The sequence below is a fragment of the Maniola jurtina genome, chromosome 18 (genome assembly GCF_905333055.1).
Source record: "Maniola jurtina chromosome 18, ilManJurt1.1, whole genome shotgun sequence".
Lineage (NCBI taxonomy): Eukaryota > Metazoa > Arthropoda > Insecta > Lepidoptera > Nymphalidae > Maniola > Maniola jurtina.
Genome location: NC_060046.1, coordinates 1,102,833 through 1,122,840, shown reverse-complemented (window position 1 = coordinate 1,122,840; position 20,008 = coordinate 1,102,833). Strand labels below are relative to the sequence as shown.

The following is a 20,008-nucleotide window of genomic DNA, read 5'->3' as shown; positions in this document are numbered from 1 at the left end:
TATAAAAAATAATTAAAAATATTATGCAATTAATTACAAAGAAATAATACAATTACGATTATGTCTAGACACGAAGTATTTTATAATAGCTCTACACAAATACCAGCAGCAGGTACTTGCGCACGCGCTGCGTTTTTATACATTATTTACGCGCAAAATATTAAATGCAGGTATTTTATATTATGCGTAATAAGTATAGAATTCATAGTATTGTCACAGTATAAAAAGAGACAGAGCAGTCTAACGCCTTTTATCTCGTGATAAATGACGACTCTTCAATATATAAATGTTACATACATTTGACGCTAGGTTGGCTAGAACAAATAGGTATTTTTGATTTCACGTCACTTAATTTCAGGATCAAAACCAGAGTTGGCTCACTCTAGTTCACTCTGATATCTAACTATGAAGGCCAGTTCGGGCCCTGTTTTGTCTCATACTTACCATACTATTGCTGTCTAGATGGCTTAGAACCTCTGTATGTAATTCCCTCCTTACTCTGTGGTATTAGTTATTCTAAGAATCATAAAGAATTCGCATTTTATATTGATTAATTTATATTATTGATGATAATTCAATCACTATAAGACACATTAGCGGGAACTTAATATGACAATATTAGTGATTAGTGGAACTCCTTCTGGTTATTCATTGATTTATAATTATTATTATAGGTATTTTTCCCTCATTGTGATTTTAATATTTAGTCAAGTCAAGTTTGTTATTCATAGACTTCATAAGTTTAGGTGTTTTAAAAATCCCGTGGGAACTCTTTAATTTACATGCAAAAAGTATCCTATGCATACCTATGCATATCCTTGTCTGGTGTGCAATCTCTATACATACGCAATAAATGTTGCCCGCGATTACCTACATAGGTGTGAAAACGTAGCAGACAGACAGACAGACACGCTTTCGCATTTATAATATTAGTATGGATGAAAAGGAGACTGACTGACTGATCTATCAACGCACGGCTCAAGTGGCTCAAACTACTGAACGGATCGAGCTGAAAGGCAAGCATAGCTATTATGATGTAGACACCCGCAAGAAAGGATTTTTGAAAATTCAATTACTAAGGCGGTGAAATAGGGGTTTGAAATTTGTGTGATCCACGCGAACGAAGTCACGGTCATCAGCTAGTTTGTCATAAAAATTGTCAAATTATTAAGGACAAGTTGTTATGAAAAGGGTTAAGAGTTTAAATCTGTTTACAATGTCCCAAAAGTAGAACGCTGACTCAGTAACAAAAGAAACGTGTGTATTTTCGCGTTGACAGCGCTGACATTCCGAGCCGTCACCGCCTGTCATTACCGCTTTGATGGGACTCCCCCTTTGTAAATCGGATACACGTACTTTAATACCGTTAAACTGTAAGATCGGTTCCAAGAGCTGTCTTGCTAAACGCTAATTGTTGGAGATGAAAGGTTTCTGTGAATGATGCTTCTCATACATAAACATACGAATAATATTATAAATGCGAAAGTGTGTCTGCCTGTCTGTCTATCTGTCTGCTAGGTTTTTACGGCTCAACAGTTTAACCGATTTTGATGTTTGGCACAGAGTTAGCTTACATCCCGGGGATGGACATAGGTTACTTTTTATCCTGGAAAATCAAATAGTTGCCACGGGTTTTTTATAGGCCCATCCGTTTAACCGATTTGTACGTTTGGTATAGAGTTAGCTTGCATCCCGGAAATTGATACTTATAGGCAACTTTTATCCCGGAAAATTAAAAAATTTCCACGAGATTTTTAACAAACCTAAATCCACCCGGACAAAGTCGCGGGCATCACCTAGTTTATTATATTATGGGAAATTAATACTTGAAAGCATCCCTATCAACTTAGCTTTTTCATTCGATTCATAGCTGGGGTTTGGCTAGATAAGTTAAAAGTACGCGTAAATACGAATTCGAGATGTGGGTCACTAACTAATAGGCCTAATAAAAAAAGATAAGATTCCGACGAATTGAGAACCTCCTCCTTTTTTCGAAGTCGGTTAAAAAAACTCAGAAGCACAGCTGGAAATGGAGAGAGCTTTGCTTGAATTTGTCTACGTGATCAACTCAGAAATGAGGAGATCCGTAGGAAATCCAGAATAAGCAAACCGTTATTCAGTGCAACTATAAAATTTATTAACTTCAGTAGGTACTATTGACCGATATCATTTTCATCGCGCGTATAAAAGATCGAGGTGTGCAGCTTTTAATAAAAGTGTGAATATGATTTTAAAGCTAGGAGTACATTGCAGTTTGCAACATTCAGACCGGCCTCACTTCTTTACATTATCGGAGATAATATTATATGCATATGGCGGCGCGCCCCTTCCACGGAACTAATCTCTTATGACCTGCGTAGATGAGGAACTATTGTCCACGGAGAACAAAAATACACCACTAAGAACTGCACCGCATAATCATATGATGACCTAATAGTACTTACGGCGAAACACTGGCGAAAAACAGCGGTAGTAAAGATGAGGGAATTTTGTCCCCCACGGACAATAGTCTCTTCCCTGCGTAGGCCGTAGTGAAAGTGAGAGAGAGTTAAGAGATAAGAGTTTACGCCACTTATCGCGTAAACTCTTATCTCTTAAGGCGTTTATTAAATTTTTGATCACAGGAGGCTGTGTGAGCTGAATTGCACTTTATTGTATTGTTGCTAGCAAAAATTGCTATTTAAACATCATTGCGGATTGAGCCTTCTGTATCTAGACGGTAGATTTTGCCCAAAGCGATCGGGGATCCTAGGAAGATTCTCTTCCCTCTACTAAAAAGAAAGAAGACATTTTTCGGATCGATACCAACTCTCATAATAATCAGTAATCACGCCGCAACAGAGCAACGGATTGAAGTGATTTTACGCATGGAAATAGTTAAAGAAAGACCTGGAGAGTGACAAAAGCTATTTTTTATCCCAAGAAATTAAAGAGTTCCCACAGGATTTGTTCACAGGAAAACTTGAATCCACGCAGACAAAGTCGCGGGCATCAGCTAGTTCTATATAATCTTCTAGGCACGCTCGCTCCAACTTAGACCTCATTATTGCTTTCCATATGGCATGATTATCGACAAGCACAAGCCTATCCAGCAATAAAAAATTATGTATCTAGTTTTAATAAAGCTAGGTTTCCATAAAGTATTCGTGTAGTCCTTGCCTAATATATTCAGTGTACTGACGGTCGACCACCGGCAGCGATCGACTTTAAAACAAAATGTAGTACACATTGTTGTACTATAGGTGTATCGATGTTGTACCACCAACCGCGACCACACAGCCGCGGGGTTAAATCGGTTAACAACAAGGCTGTTCGGAAATAACTTGCAATTCCATTAAATACTTACGTAGACGTACTCTTTTTAGGGTTCCGTACCTCAAAAGGAAAAACGGAACCCTTAGGTATAGGATCACTTTGTTGTCTGTCTGTCAAGAAACCTATAGGGTACTTCCTGTTGACCTAGAATCATGAAATTTGGTAGATAGGTAGGTCTTATAGCACAAGTACAGGAATCTGAAAACCGCAAATTTGTGGTTACATCATTTAAAAAAAAAATTAAAATGTGTTTCAATTTTCAAAATAAGATAACTATACTAAGTGGGGTATCATATGAAAGGGCTTTACCTGTATATCCTAAAACAGATTTTTATTTATTTTTATGTATAATAGTTTTTGATTTATCGTGCAAGATGTTGGAAAAAATACCCGAGTACGGAAACCTCAGTGCGCGAGTCTGACTCGCACTTGGCCGGTTTTTTTAATAACGATTGGTTTGGTGCTTGATTGTGGTCTCAACTCTCACTTGATGGCCAGTGACTACGTAAAATGCTACATTATAGTAAAATCTTGCCTAAATCTTGAGGATTTTAATCTACTTTTTCTGATCCAATTGAATTTTATACAGACTTGTAGTTAAACGCTAAACTAGAGCCGTGCAAAACGTTTTCCAAAATACCTGGACTAAACTGTAATTCATCCCATTAGCCTGAATGTGTCCACAGCTGGACATAAGCCTTTTTATAGCCATAAGACATTCCGAATCAGTGGTAGATGCATTTGACGATCCAAAAGTTACATACAAGGAACCAAAAGCTTAATTTGCTATAATCCGCCAAACCAAAGAAATCTGTATGGTACGCAGCACCACACAAATCCCAACACCACTCGCCGCGCGTTTCGCTCCGACACCGGAGCATCCTCAGGAGATGCAGACTTTACAATGTCTAATTTGCAATTATGTCTTAAATATTTTGATTTTGATTTTGAGAGCACTCCATCAAATACGGTTTAACGCCTTCTCCTTCCCCTTCTCGAGTACAGCGTGCTGTAAGTGACTGAAATTAGAAAAATCTTTTTCCGAATCTCCTAACCTGGAATTCGAATTATTGATGAACGGAACACCTCTTAAGAATAATATTACCTACGATATCTAGAAGCAATGAACAAAAAGCTCCTCCTTACGTACGAGTATTTTGCAGTATTCGCGTGTTTTATTGGCAACAAAGAACTTGCGGTGGATCGCCGGCGGAGTGCGGTGGCGTTGAAAGCTTACTTCAGAATTCACGCTTGTTACTAGTATTTTGTTTCCTGATGGGGGTTTAGTCCAAGAGGACTATGATTACTTCTTTTAGATGTTATTTATTTAAATTTTTATTAAACAAAGGTTATTATGATGTTAATGAATTTTTGAATGACAAATTTTAAATAGTGAATGCAATAATTAGTAATAATTTGACATGTTTGTTACATTAAATAAATTCAATAAATTTTGCACGCCATGCTTGGCAGAATATGCGGTTCCACATAATATTTAAGACCAATGTACTTGTATATTATACCATATTCTTGCAAATAAACACTTCTTATTCTTATTCTTATTCTTAGGTTCAACAATTACAATTACATACATAAAACAGAAGACGCCACATAAAAAAATCGAAAAATCACTAACTATATAAATGTAACAATATTAACACATTTTAAGAAGCGACCGCACGTCCCTTGCCAGCGGGGCTATTTCTTAGAATTAACAGGATAGTCTAGTTGTAAAATTTTCCAAATTTTTTCATAATCCAGTAGCCATTTGCCTACATTTCTTGTAATATCGGTTCGGGTGATAACTATGCTATATCACCGCTTCTTAACAATACTTTCCTTTACTAGCTTTCGAAAATATTTCTCTGTGTCGTAATTCCTCACTGATGCGGATATTGACCCTTTCCATAAATCATATTTAGTAGGTATCAACATGTATGGTTTACTGAACATGACATGAACGCCAATTGTTATTATTGTCACATCTCGCCTTTTATTTTGTCGAGCCAAAAAAATCTGTCCGACAGTTACACCTCGAAACGTCACTCAAACCCAAAATTAAGATAAATGGAGTATTAATGGAAGCGGCATTTAGCGGACAGAGACAAAGGAATACTTAATGGAAACAAATTAGTGCGGACGATATGCGTACGCGCATCGTTTGTCAAAATAAAGTGGCGCGCTGACGACCCGTGACAGTTTAGTCGCCAGTGACAGTGTGTGGTGACAGCTCTTTGACAAATGATATTACAATTTTGTTATAGTCCGATTTTTAATTCCGTAGAATTCTGACGTTTCTTAATGTTACCAGAGATGGAACAGTTTCCAAAAAACTAATATATTATACCAGCGTAAGTTCACTTGCTTTTTAACGCTTGATGTACAAAACTGCATCTCGGTGGTCTACAACTTTGGCCATACTTAAACTTTAAATTGGACCAGTTAACGCCAGCGATATGATATCCTACGTCAATGGTTAATATTGCTAATTAAGAGAGCACTATTATAATTTCAAGTGACACAGTTTATCAAATATCAATATAAAAACAAATGAATGTGACAGAAGAAATCAATAGGCCAGGCCAAATAAATCTAAAGTAATCTGAGTAAAAAGTATAGGAACAAAGTTTGAAATATCAAGTAAGTTGCATTCACAACTGAACACGGGTCAAGTTCGTCTAACGCCTTTTGATTGGCGCAAATTGTTCTTAATGCTTTTGCTCATTCTCATCCATGCTCTCACTTAAAACCAATTTAACTTTGCCGTCATCCAAATCGAATTCAAACGATTCTCCTCCGTCTATTAACTGTACTAAAATCTGTTTTATTTTCAACGAGTGGTGTGTTATAGTTGTCAGGATGCGTCACTACATTTCTCGTAGTGATGTTTTGATCAGCTTTAACGGAATTGCCGCTTGACACTGTTTCATTGTCAATGTTGTAGTTAACTTCACTTTCTATATCAAAGTCCACATTGTTTCAATCAGCTGTCTTTGTTTGCGTCTATAGTTGATTGTTTTCTGGACTCCCTTCAGCATCACACTTCACACTAATATTATAAAGGAGAAAGTGTATGTGTGTGTGTGTGTGTATGTTTGTTACTCCTTCACGCAAAAACTACTGGACGGATTGGGCTGAAATTTAGAATGGAGATAGAGTATACCGTGGATTAGCACAAAGGCTACTTTTTATCCCGGAAAATCAAAGAGTTCCCACGGGAATTTTAAAAACCTACATCCACGCGAACGAAGTCGCGGGTATCAGCTAGTATATTATAAGGTAGGAATTGATTGTGACATTCGGTTTTATGACACGGCTTCCCAGGGAATATTTTCCATGTCGAACAGATTATTTTGTGCGAGCCTATATTAAACGAGTGTTTTGACGTTTGATAAAAAGTCGCTGATTTGACTAGTAGTCATCATCCCTATTCAATTCACGACAAAGCTGAACCAGTCATTAATAAGGAAGGCTATACTGAGCCAAAAGTAAGAAAATACCTATAGGCACATCTAAAAGCATCCAAATCTAGTAGAAATGTACATATTTCAAAGAAAGCATCCAAATCTATCAGAAATGTAAATCTTTCAAAGTTGGATTTTCACTCATATTTGTTTTAGAACTCATATCCAGAAATGTTTTCTAGCGCAGGGCCAGCGGAATTAGTGTTAAAACGTTCGCACATCGCATCTAGTTTATTAGATTTTTCTCGTATGTCGAAATAAAGCGATGATTTATTAACATTTCCCATATCGAAGCGATTGATCTACTTTTTCGTAACACCAATTAAAGTGAAATTGAGGACACCAACACAATGTAAAGCCGAGTACTGATTTGAGGTGTAGCATATTGTGTCTGATACTGTCACAATTTTAAGGTTGCTTTTCCATCAGAGATTTGCTATGGTTGCGTTAGATGTGTGTAAAATCCACCAATCATTTTGATTGCTCCACATAGCTTAGCATTGATGGAAATAGTAGTAGTTCATAGTAGCTATGGTTTTATATGGAGGGATGCGTTCTATGGATGGGAACTACGGATGGGAACTATTGATGGGAGCAGAGAGTGGATGCTATGGATGCGCATGTGGTATAGATAGTTTTTCATATGTTCAATTTACAGAAATATTATGTCATATTGTATAAGTAATTGCAGTCCCGCGCATGGCTGATTGAAGTGTGTTGTTGGTGATTGTTTAATAGTGGGAGGACTGCCGGTCACTGAAAATTGAATCAACTCTTGGACAAACTTGTTTTGGAATTTATGGACTAATGCTAAGCTGTAATCAACTCTGGTGGCAAGTGATGATGTAGCCTAAGATGGAGCGCGCTTGCCTAGAAGATGCCTATTGACTCTTGATGTGAAGGTACCCATTTTAAAATTGGAGGGTAAACTAATTCCGGAAGGGCGTTCCATATCCTACCGTTTCGGATCAAAAATGAGGATGCAAATCGCTTCGTACGTGTCCGTGGAATTTCGACCTTACTCAGGTCTCAGACTCATTTCAATTGTAAGTAAGGTCTGAAGAAAATCAAAGTACGCTTTATAGATCACAGTCTTAGTGAGTACCCGTCTCAAGATTCAGATTATGATTGCGTGCTCTATTTTTCTGGGCCTATTGACTATTGTTAAACGGTTTGACCTCTAAGTATGACGCGACGATGGGAAGGCCCGCCCACCAAATCAAATTGTAGATTTCTAGATCACTTTTTGTATTGCTTTGATTTTTAACCCCCGACCCAAAAATATGGGTGTTATAAGTTTGACATGTGTATCTGTGTATCTGTCTGTGGCATCGTAGCTCCTTAACTAATGAACCAATTTTAATTTAATTTTTTTTGTTAGAAAGGTGGCTTGATCGAGAGTGTTCTTAGCTATAATGTAAGAAAATCGGTTCAGCCGTTTGAAAGTTATCAGCTCTTTTCTAGTTACTGTAACCTTCATTTGTCGGGGGTGTTATAAATTTTTGATTTACACTTGTTGCAGCTTGGTTATGCAGTCTTTTTAGCGTTTTGAAGATTTTACACGTCTTAGCTATTTCGTTTTATAATATTGAGTATTTTATGAGTTTTCATAGTACAAACATACCTGCATTAAATAAATTTAAATACCTACCTAACATATGACTCGAATGTGATAATTTAATAAGTGACCTACCAGTCAGCCTCTTATTAGTGGAATGTCCTGGGTTTGATTCCCGGCAGGGGATTGGGATTTTATATTTTCTGAATTTCTGGTCTGGTCTACTGGGAGGCTTTGGCTGTGGCTAGTTACCACTCTACTGTTAAAGCCGTGCCGTCAAGCGATTTAGCGTTCCAGTACGATGCCGTGTAAAAACCAAAGGAGTATGGTTTGATGAAAATTGCTATACCCCTTCCAGGTTAGCCGGCTTCCATCTTAGACTGCATCATCACTTACCACCACGCGAGATTGCAGTCAAGGGCTAACTTGTATCTGAATAAAAAAAAAAATTCATTAATCAAGGCGCATAGCTAACCTATCAAAAACGACTATACCCACACTGTATTAATATAAATTGCCAATAAATATTCAAAATCAATACAATTAAGCACAAAGAGGTATTAATAAATTTAAATAACGACACACATGGCGTACATTTTAACTCCACCATAGATATTATGGCAATCAATCTTCAACATAAAAGGGCACCGCTCTTTGATACCGACAAGGGGACATGGGAGCTGCGCACGAGTTGATATAATGTGATGTATAAATTTTTCTATGAATCCATTTAAATTGTTGATCTTAGCATATGTTTTATCTGGTATGCTTGGATTACTGTCAAGATAGAATAGTGCGGAAATCATGTAAAAGAGGAGCTAAATCTAAATTATTAATGGTCCAAGATCCCACTGCCGCCAGACCTTCCTTTTTTTCTGAGAGACCAATTAATGTGTGGGATAGAGTAGTGCTAGTGTGAACTTTTAATGTACGCATATTTGCTAGCTTGTACCTTAGGTCAATTTAAAGATATCAGTTAATAAGGACACGTAAATAATAAAAGCTCGTGATAGCCTAGTGGTTAGAACGTCCGCCTCATAATCTGAGGTCGGGGGTTCGATCCCGGGCACGCACCACTAACTTTTCAGTTATGTGCGTTCTAAGCAATTTAATATCATTTGTTTTAACGGTGAAGGAAAACATAGTGAGGAAACCTGCATGCCCGAGCTCTCAAAGGTGTGTGAAGTCTGCCAATTCGCATTGGGCCAGCGTGGCAGACTATGGCCTAAGCCCTTCTCATTCTGAGAGGAGACCCGTACTCAGTAGTGGGGCGGATATGGGTTGATCAGGTAAGGGCACGTAAAACATTACTTACTTTTCTTAATGTCAGAGTGCTGATTTTTATGTATATTTCCTGAGTATCATAATATAAAAATTACGACTCAGACTATAGGTAACTATATTATTTTTGCGATCTTTAAGGCATCTGGTAGAAATAGAGATGGCAATTATCTAGGTACAGTCTGACCCTGTAGAATATGGTGACGTCTGAACTTAGATCTTGTGTGGCACTTGATATCACTTGCAAAAAAAAAACTAATACCTAACAATATCGTTCACTCGCGCGTTGAAATAAAACTATCATCTCACAAATTACTATACGCGCCAAAACATCTTTCCAAACATCTTAATATTATATCAAGATTTATGATCATTGATGTAAAATTGTAGAATGTTGCATAGGCTATAGAGTACCTACCTAGTCTTGATACAAGGGTAACTGTAAACATATTTGTCGGATACTTCCTAAAATGTTTACCAATTAGGCACACAATTCATACTGTTATTATAAATGCGAAAATGTGTGTCTATCATGAAAAGTCACGGCCTATCTGCTTAACCGAGTTTGAGGAAATTTGGACAAAGCACCCCAAATTATTTACGCCATTTGCTACTTTGTATTCCGGAAAATCAAAGAGTTGACCAGGTTTTTTTATTATTTTCCTTTTGGTCTTCGGGGACACAAATTACGCATAATAATGTCCGTCTTCGGGAATCGGGACGCAAGGTCCTCTTTCTATATTCATTACATACAATCATTCTGTTATTCGTTAAAATACTTAAACTTAAATAATTAATTTCTCAGTCATTTATAGATGGATTTTATACATTTTTTCACTAATTTTATTTTATTTGACTAACCAACAATTTTTATATATACAAATACATATTTACATAAAAATAACAGATTTACAACACACACACACACAGTATAAACGTTAATAAATGGCTAGTACAGAAGATTTATTAATTCTGACCTGTACCTATTTTTATTCTATAAGTTGGAAATATGACATTAACATCAGAAAGTTTCCTCAGAGAAACCCGAATATACAAGAAATTGGTTACTCTAGTGGAAGCCACACTCAATGACAGATGAGTGTCGTAAAACGTTTAGCTTTTTATGTCTCCACGTGCACACTGCTGAATGCTGCTGTCGTCACTCGTCACCACATACCTTGGTAATTGCGCGCGTCTTAACCGCTCAACACTTTGCGAGGTGTCTGCAAACAAAAGAGAGCTAATTTCAGTTTTTTTGGTATGAAAAAAGTACTTAGGTTCCTACTGAAGAAAAATCTATTTGGTTATTTTATCCTTTTTAAAGTTCCATATCTGAAGGGTGCCAACGGGACCCTATTTCTAAGCCTTCGCTGTCCGTCCGTCCGTCTGTCTGTCAGCGGGCTGTATCTCATAATCCGTAATAGGTAGAGAGTACAACAAATAATAAAAACCAAGATGGCGAATTTCAAAGTGGCCGCCAAGTAAATTTAAAAAAAATTAAAAGAAGTTATTCTTGCTTGCACAATTGTACGGAACCCTTCGTGTTTGAGTCCGACTCGCACTTGTCCGGTTTTTAATGATTAGTGTTAATTGTCTCAAAGCTGAGTTACACACAACTCACTTGAATCATGATTTCATTTGGGTTACAGATATAATTGGTCAAAGTGACGTGCCAGAATGTGTCCCAAGATTTATTACTTTGCTGTCACGAATATTATCAACAGTGTTATCTTGTTTTACGCTGCATCGTAGAGTTCGCTGTCGAACCTATATTTTGACTCATTCGTTACATTATTTACGAAACCGATTATTACATTGTGGTATTGGCGTCACTCAGAAAAGCAGGTATTATTTAAATATTTTTATCGAATTATTGGAATGTCCTCTCAAACCAACACAAAAAACATCAGGTTCAATGTGTAGAGGTTATCCGAGAGTTTTAATCTAAAAAAAACTAATGCCAAAATAAATAATTTAATTAGAGCGTGATTGCTATCACAACATCTAATTATTCAGTTCACAATCCAAATACCGAAAATATGCGATATCGCTCCGAATCTCGGAAGGAGACTGAACTAAAATCTTCGAAACACCCGTATTTATGCAAGTTCAATCTTGTTGGCCTCCTAGCAACAGATTGTATGACATCGAATGAGCCAAATATCAATTTTATCAAACTACCTGCATTAGGTAAATTAATAATTTTATATTATTTTTTGACAACTCAAATCAATTTTTAAAAATAACCTTACAGTTCGGCCGTCCTGAATTTAACACGTCCTCGTGTTTCTAATCAATCTTGTCATGTCAGTCGCGGGCTTCCTTGCCCTAAGTCAAATCGAAATCATGGGCTATCCTGCCCTCCGTCAAATCATTAAAACCTACCCTTGAACTGCCGAACTCTCAGTTTTAATATCAAGTCAACAATAAATCCAAACGACTAACTTCTCATTCGATGTATACAAAATCTGAACCACTCATTGCAAATTACTTTCCAATTCACAAAAGACTAAATTTAAAAAAAAAAACTAAAAATTTTAATCACCAAATCAAACTCAATAAAAATTTTAATCAAATGTGGGTTGTTTACAAAAAGATACCAAAGCAAAATTAAGACAACGTGAGACACATCCCACTTCTGAATTATTGGCGTCACTCAGAAAAGCAGGTATTATTTAAATATTTTTATCGAATTATTGGAATGTCCTCTCAAACCAACACAAAAAACATCAGGTTCAATGTGTAGAGGTTATCCGAGAGTTTTAATCTAAAAAAAACTAATGCCAAAATAAATAATTTAATTAGAGCGTGATTGCTATCACAACATCTAATTATTCAGTTCACAATCCAAATACCGAAAATATGCGATATCGCTCCGAATCTCGGAAGGAGACTGAACTAAAATCTTCGAAACACCCGTATTTATGCAAGTTCAATCTTGTTGGCCTCCTAGCAACAGATTGTATGACATCGAATGAGCCAAATATCAATTTTATCAAACTACCTGCATTAGGTAAATTAATAATTTTATATTATTTTTTGACAACTCAAATCAATTTTTAAAAATAACCTTACAGTTGTGATTGTTATTGCTTTATAATGTAAATTAGTGAAGCATAATATAACAATAATGGCAAATAATGCGTGAGTAATGACAGTGCTTTATTCAAAACTAGACGATCCCCTCGACTTCATCCGCATAGATTTATGTTTTTAGAACCTCCTAAGAGCTCTTTAATTTTTTGTTTTAAAAAGTAGCCAGTCTTCAGGTTTTTAATTAAATCCATGCAAAACCTCACGTCAATCTGTTATTCTGTTGTGACTTGCAGCGTAATTAAAAGACACACCAACAAACAACCATTTTTGCACGATGATTTTGCATCACGTTACTTGATAGTAGTTTAATATAAGCTTTAAATATACTCATTCTATTTCTTGGACTAGATAAGTCCCAAATAAGTTGAAATTAACGTATCTGTAGATCTGTCAGTAAATCAGATAAATTATTACCACCAGCGCAGTGGTATAACAGTAAATTCAGGATATTACATAGCTCTTTACATCATCGATTTTGAGCGACAAGGTTAAGGTAAGTTAATAGAATCAAAACAATAATTTGGTTCATTTCGTCGCTGCGTCATCGTTGAAATCGAGGCTTAGAGTATATCTTTGTATTATAGGACGTAACCAAAACCCTAGATAATGTCAGAAAATACAAAGTGAACCGTGTCCACCGTCAGATTGATATTTATTTGATGGCGTTTCGCTTGTTTTGTTCTACTCGTATGAGTAATGCGATGATCAAACAGCGTCGATGATAGTTAAGCCTGAACTACACATCGCACGGCAAATACGCGGTGCGATGCACAGAGCCTTAGCAAGATCAGTACGACAACGATTTCTTAGAGCTTTTGCAACATAGCGTAATTGATGAGCTTTCTCACCGGCCTTTGCGATTGTATGTCGATACCTTTATGGAGCTACTAGCTGACGCCCGCGACTTCGTCCGCGTGGATTTAGGTTTTTTGAAATCCCGTGGAAACTCTTTGATTTTCCGGGATAAAAAGTAGCCTATGTGCTAATCTAGGATATTATTTATCTCCATTCCGAATTTCAGCCAAATCCATCGAGTGGTTTTTGCGTGAAGGAGTAACAAACATACACACACACACACACAGACACACCGTGTGATGTGGCTATAATATGGCAAATGGTACTCGAATTCACTGTAATTTTAAAGTATATACTACGTCAATTTTCTTGATAGTTCTGAATTTGCAACAGCTGTATGTTTGCACTGGTATAGTTAGTGCAGTGCAGTAACATAGCTAGGTTTGCACCCGCCCAAATTTCACCCTGCATCGTTGGACCGTAACGAATATGCGGGGCGGGCGGGTGTGTGCTCGAGGTGCCATCTTCCGCTGATTCTGTGGCCGATCCCTAATGTGACCATTTCAAAGCGAACAAGAAGGTTGGCGTCTCCCATGCACCTTCGATCACATAACTTTCAGGCACGTTAAACATGTTGGCATCGCATCGGCCTGCTATCGCGTTCTGTTGGTTTCAGCCTTTAGTGTCGTCGGTTGAAGAGCATTGATTTATAGTGGGTTAATGTCACGTCTAGGTGCCTAACTGCCTAGATTTTATCTAAGGCATTATAAATTATCGTATTGTGCTACAAGTGTAACCTGACACAAGTATGACCTCATGATAAATTATAAAATGTGTGTAAAATTACGTCAAATGTAAGTAGCTAGTACCTGCTACACTCGTTTCATACAATCGTAGTTCCTATTTCATTTGAATATTAAGCAACCAAAGTCCATGAAATTTTGCAGACATATTCTAGAAACTAATATCTATGTCTGTGGTTTTCCAGATTTCTGTTAAAATATTCGGTTTCAAAGTTACGCGGTCTTAAAAAATTTCGTACAAATCTTTGAGCCCCTGTTATTTTAAAACTACATATTTTTAGAAAAATCTAAAACACCACAGACACAGATATTAGTTTCTAGAATATGTCTGCAAAATTTCATGGACTTTGGTTGCTTAATATTCAAATGAAATTGGAACTATGATTGTATGAAACGAGTGACGGAGAGAGCCCTGTTAATTGTATTGAATTATTTAATTGTAATGTCTCTGCGGTTTTCGCGTTCTCTCTCTCGCTTCGCCTTTCACCAAAGTTTGCCTGTAAGCGATTGAGACAATTTTTACCTGTTCTTGTGCCTGTATTTTTACCTCAAAACGAAAAACTAATACAGGTCGTTATTCTGTCGTGACTGTCAAAAAACCTATAGGATACTTCCTGTTGACCTAGAATTATGGGCAGGTAGGTAGCTCTTATAGCATAAGTAAAGGAAAAAATCCGAAAACCGTGAATTATTTACTACTGTCTTCATCTATCACCTAACACCTTGTAGGCAATTGAAAGCTCAACTAGTTGCTTAGTGTAGGTTTCCTACTTCCTGCTACTATTTTACTATTTTGCTGATATTATTTTACGAGAGGTTAAAATACCATTTCATACACAAAACTGCAATAAAAGGCTCTATTACTTTTCAGCCACTTCCTGCCTTACAAAGGAACATATTTCACACATTGTTTGCACCACAACGTCCTCTCCCTCCCTCCCTTTGAACCTGATAACCCTTTCTCTGTCACCCTTGAATGTGTCCCTATGAGAACCTTTGTAATTATTTCCACAAGGCGGTGTGAAGACCGTAATTAGGCGACGTTTACAATCCTTCACATCATAAGGATTTAATTTGATTATGACCGAGTCGATAGTTGTGACGCATTGTATCGTTTTCGATTAACAAGAGCCTATGAACTGCACGCGAAGTGTGAGGTGATGCTCAAATTCCAATGGGTTATACAGCGTGTTCTTCAGCTTCGATATTAGGGTTGCCGCAGATGCCCCGTATCTTACATGTTACCCCGTATTTCAGGGTATGATAATACAGAAACCCGTAATTGCGAAAATAAAATACAGGTTAAATAAACCACCCGTATTTTTTTACAAATTCAGCCGGAGCTTGCTGGCGAAACCAAACCCTGACGTTTCGTCCAGTAGCAAGAATATTTTCTTTGTGCTGCAATGCGTGGACCAATCCCCGCGTAGCCGAAACCGACCCAATATTGATACTGTGAAGTCGTTAAATATAATTTTAAGTTAACGTGCAAAGATTTTTATACATTTTTGTTTCACAAAACGGAGAGCTTCAAGCTTCTTCAAACAATAAGTATTAAAATATAAAACATTGTCTCTCGTAAAAAATCTTAAAGCCGTATTTTTGATGCTGGTAACTCTTAAATCAAGAAGTGGCAGGTGGCAACCCTATGGCGAATTATCTACGCACATCTCAAACTGTTGGACGGATCGAGCTGAAATCGCTGAAATTTGGCATGCAGATAGCTATTATGACGTTAACATCCTTGAAATTTCTCTACTTAAAACAGAAATGAGGAGATCGCAATAGTACGAAACCAAAAAAATAAGCTAGTTTCCTATTTTACTATACACTATATTAATATGGCTAAACATGGCCACGATTAAAGAAAATTACTCAACGTTTTTACATCTATTTGACTAAATATTTAGATAAACAGACAATTTTTCAAGCTCTTATGCCTAAGTAACATCCATAAGCACCCAATTCGTTGGGTTATTGTACTTTTAGAAAACGCAAACAAGCACCCAAACGCTCTTTAAGTTGTCAAGTAAGTTGCTCTAATCCCAATATGGGATGATATGAGAATAAAACATGACATTGTAAGTTTAATCTCATGATATAGCTAACATATTTCTTAAAAACCGACTTCAAATCAAATAGAGTATAACCAAACAGTTTAACAGAGGACTCTCCGTCACTCACTCCATACAAACGTAGATTGGTTCAATTAAAATAGTATTAGCCATGATTAATTTTCTCCGTTCCCCTCCAACTAAGCTTAAAGCTTGTGCTAGGAATAGGTACGACAACTGCAGTGCAACGAGTGGGGCTTGAACCGCCGATCTTTCGGAATTCAGCCCGCTTTTTAACCGTTGAACTATTGAGGCTATTTGGATATTAACCAATCAAACTAGATGTAGTTTTGTAAACATGTTCTAGAAACTAATATCCAATTGTATACGGTTTGCCAGATTTGAAAAATTACTAATTTTAAAGTTACGCTGGTATGTCTGGTATAAATGACTTGTATGTTGTCCTTCAACCCGTGTAACTTTAAAATAACGAATTGGAAAACAATAGACAAATATTAGTTCGTAGACCATAATTACAATATTTCATTGAGTTTCAATCAATTAATCAGCCTGTTTGCGTCCACTGCTGGACCTAGGTTTCCCCAAGAGAGCGCCATCACACGGTCCTCCGCCTTCCTCATCCTTCCTCCGCAGCGTCCTCAGGGTATCAGTCCAGTAATTTGGAGACTCCAACACGTCTTTATTGAGTTTAATTGGTTAATATTTGAATGAATGCCAAACTACGTTAGCCTAGAGCGCACTACGAATCAACCCCTCTAACCCGACATAAAATAAAATACACTCCGCTAAACCAAACAGTTTAACGTAAAATGGAACGCATAAAGAATGCAAGTGAATCCTGTGAAGACTCTATCATATTCAACATGAACGCGGCATCCAAAAAAGAGCATTGTCGTAAAAATGAAAGGGGTCAAAAAATCCGAACCACCCATGACGATTCCTGAGCCACCGGCAATAAAAGTGACCCACAAAAATACATTATTTACTATTATATATCGGCAACGCGACAGACGGACTAATCACAAACCTAAATACAAACACGGGAGCCGGGGGCACGTAGGTGTAAAAGGTACGGGCGGTATAAGTGGTATGTTTGACGATGCCATAGAGAATGTTACTTCTAAATTCGTCGGTAACAATGAATAGCATCGGCTAATATTGACCGTTGCTTAATACGCTCGTTCCCACGGTGTCCTGGTGCATTTTTCTCATGTTACACAACACAGTACCACCGCAGTCTAAAGAAACCATACAGTCGGTCGACCTAGACGTTTAGAGTATCTAGACGGATCCATCGTGTCACAGGGGGAAATGAGGGAGGGGTAATACCGAACGGTAATTAATTTTATCAGCAGAATATTCTTTAATTATTTTGCTTAGAAGTGGATTAGTTGTTTGGGTATGTTAGATGCTACAAAATATTTCATACACTCGGTCGCTAGAGACAGATTCTGACATAGTCACAGAGGTGAGGCGGGGAAGAGATTACACCGATGTGCACAAGTCCGCGAAACAATTTTTAATTATTTTTCTCAGTACTGATTGTTCGCAATGATATAAATGTTTAATCCATGTCTGTGATTGTTCGGATGTGTACATGCGGTGCTATATAGTGCGCGCAAAACAAGAAGTCCATTCTGAATAAGGAACCCATGACTCTGCGATGTGCAAAAACAGACTCAGCCAGCCTTGTAGGTATCACACTAATCACTCTAATATTATAAAGGCGAAAGTTTGTGTGTATGTGTGTGTATGTTTGTTACTCCTTCACGCAAAAACTACAGAACGGATTTGGCTGAAATTTGGAATGGCGATAGCTAATATCCTGGATTAACACATAGGCTACTTTTTATCCCGGAAAATCAAAGAGTTCCCACGGAATTCTGTAAAACCTAAATCCACGCGGGCGAAGTCGCGGGCATCGGCTAGTGTTTAATATTAATGTATGAACATGCCTGGCGCAAACCACCATGTTGCAAGTTCAGACTGGACTAGTTTTGAGGTCGGGGGTTCGATCCCCGTCGGCGTGACCGCACTTCTTAGAACTTTACGGAGTTGTGTATTTTAAACAATTAAACTTGCTTTACCGTGAAGATAACATCGTGAGGAAACTTACAAAGTTCTCCATAATATTCTCAAAGAAGTGTCAAGTCTGTCAATCCGTACTTGGCCAGTGTGGTGAACTGTGGCCTAAGCCCTCGTTCTGGGAGATTGACCATGATACAACCATAAAGCTCGTCCGCAAACATCAAAAGCATCGCCTATCTGTATGTAATCACGCTGTGGCACCACAGTTCGGTGTGTGGTGTAGCAGGGCGCCTGGTGAATCAGTAGACCAAACAGATTGACTCTCAAATATTGTGCCTGATTATTCAGTACTTTGGGCTGCCTGTGAGGACAAAGGCGGCTTTTAGCTCACAAAAGACACGCTAATTGTAATGCTTTTGGTGTAATCGCTGGATTTGATCCTAGTTTAACAACCTTACACGTTATACATATTTTATTAATTTTCAACCCCCGACCCTAAAAGAGGGGTGTTATAAGTTTGCCTTATGTATCTGTGTATCTGTCTGTGGCTTGATCGAGAGTGTTCTTAGCTATAATCCAAGAAAATCGGTTCAGCCGTTTGAAAGTTAAGAGCTCTTTTCTAGTTACTGTAACCTTCGCGAGGCAGGGTGAGGTGAGGAGTTTAATCTTAATTAGTAAAGTTTTTATTCAAGCGCTCGTTGAGTTGGGGGCCCGCTAAAGGTAACAGAAACAGCTTAGAAAACCATCTGTTTTTTAGAAAGAATAGTTTCTGTTACCTTTAGCGGTCAACGAGCGCTTGAATAAAAACTTTACTAATTATAGATTGAACTTATACGGCCAATGCATACCTACTAACTTATTATTTTTTTACTTTTTAGTGTCGGGGGTTTTTATTATTATTATTATTATTTATTTATTATTTAAGCAACAAAGGCCCACAATATTATGTTAGTAAACATCTTAACCTATGTTAGTAACTAAATTATAATGTAATGTATGTTAGTAGGAAACTTATTCTATGTTAGTTAATATAATTAATATACTTATTAACTAATGCAGACATCCAGTGCGCTTTGAGAGCGCTGTCCTGTCTGTCTGCTATCACCTTCAGGATAATGTTGGGACTTCTCTCCAGCCTGCTTTTAATTGAGGCGATCCGTTTCCGCATTATTGCGAAGAAACCGTCTACACGGTTCTCCGCAAACATACCGGACGCGCTACAGTATCGAGGCAGTCCCAACATTATTCTGAAGATGTTATTATACTGGACTCGGAGAGCGTTTATAGTTTTTTGGGTATAGTCAACCCACAGACTGCACGTGTAGAAGCTCTGACAAAAGGACTTGAACAAAGTGACCTTAACTTCTTTTGAGCAACGTGCAAATCTGCGAGCTATCATATTCCCTCTAACCGCCAACGCCCTCCGTTCCCTATCTATGTCACAGTTATCTTTCATGTCTGCTGTAACCACATGACCCAGGTATGTGAATTTGGGCACCCTAACCAGCTCTGCACCGTACAGTCTCACTGGAGGTACATAGCTGGGAGAAATGCTACCCGCCGCAAAGACCATTAGCATGCTTTTTTTTACAT

At 37.5% G+C, this 20,008-nt stretch overlaps 1 protein-coding gene across 3 annotated transcripts in view; it reads right to left on the bottom strand.

The window, feature by feature from the left end:
• The window catches only part of LOC123874534, a 275,616-nt gene that overhangs the window by 78,020 nt on the left and 177,588 nt on the right, over positions 1–20,008 (bottom strand). For all 3 annotated transcript variants that reach the window (XM_045919955.1, XM_045919956.1, XM_045919957.1), the window contains one exon: positions 10,796–10,841. The gene's annotated coding sequence lies outside the window, so the exon portion shown is untranslated. The remainder of the gene's footprint in view (positions 1–10,795; positions 10,842–20,008) is intronic.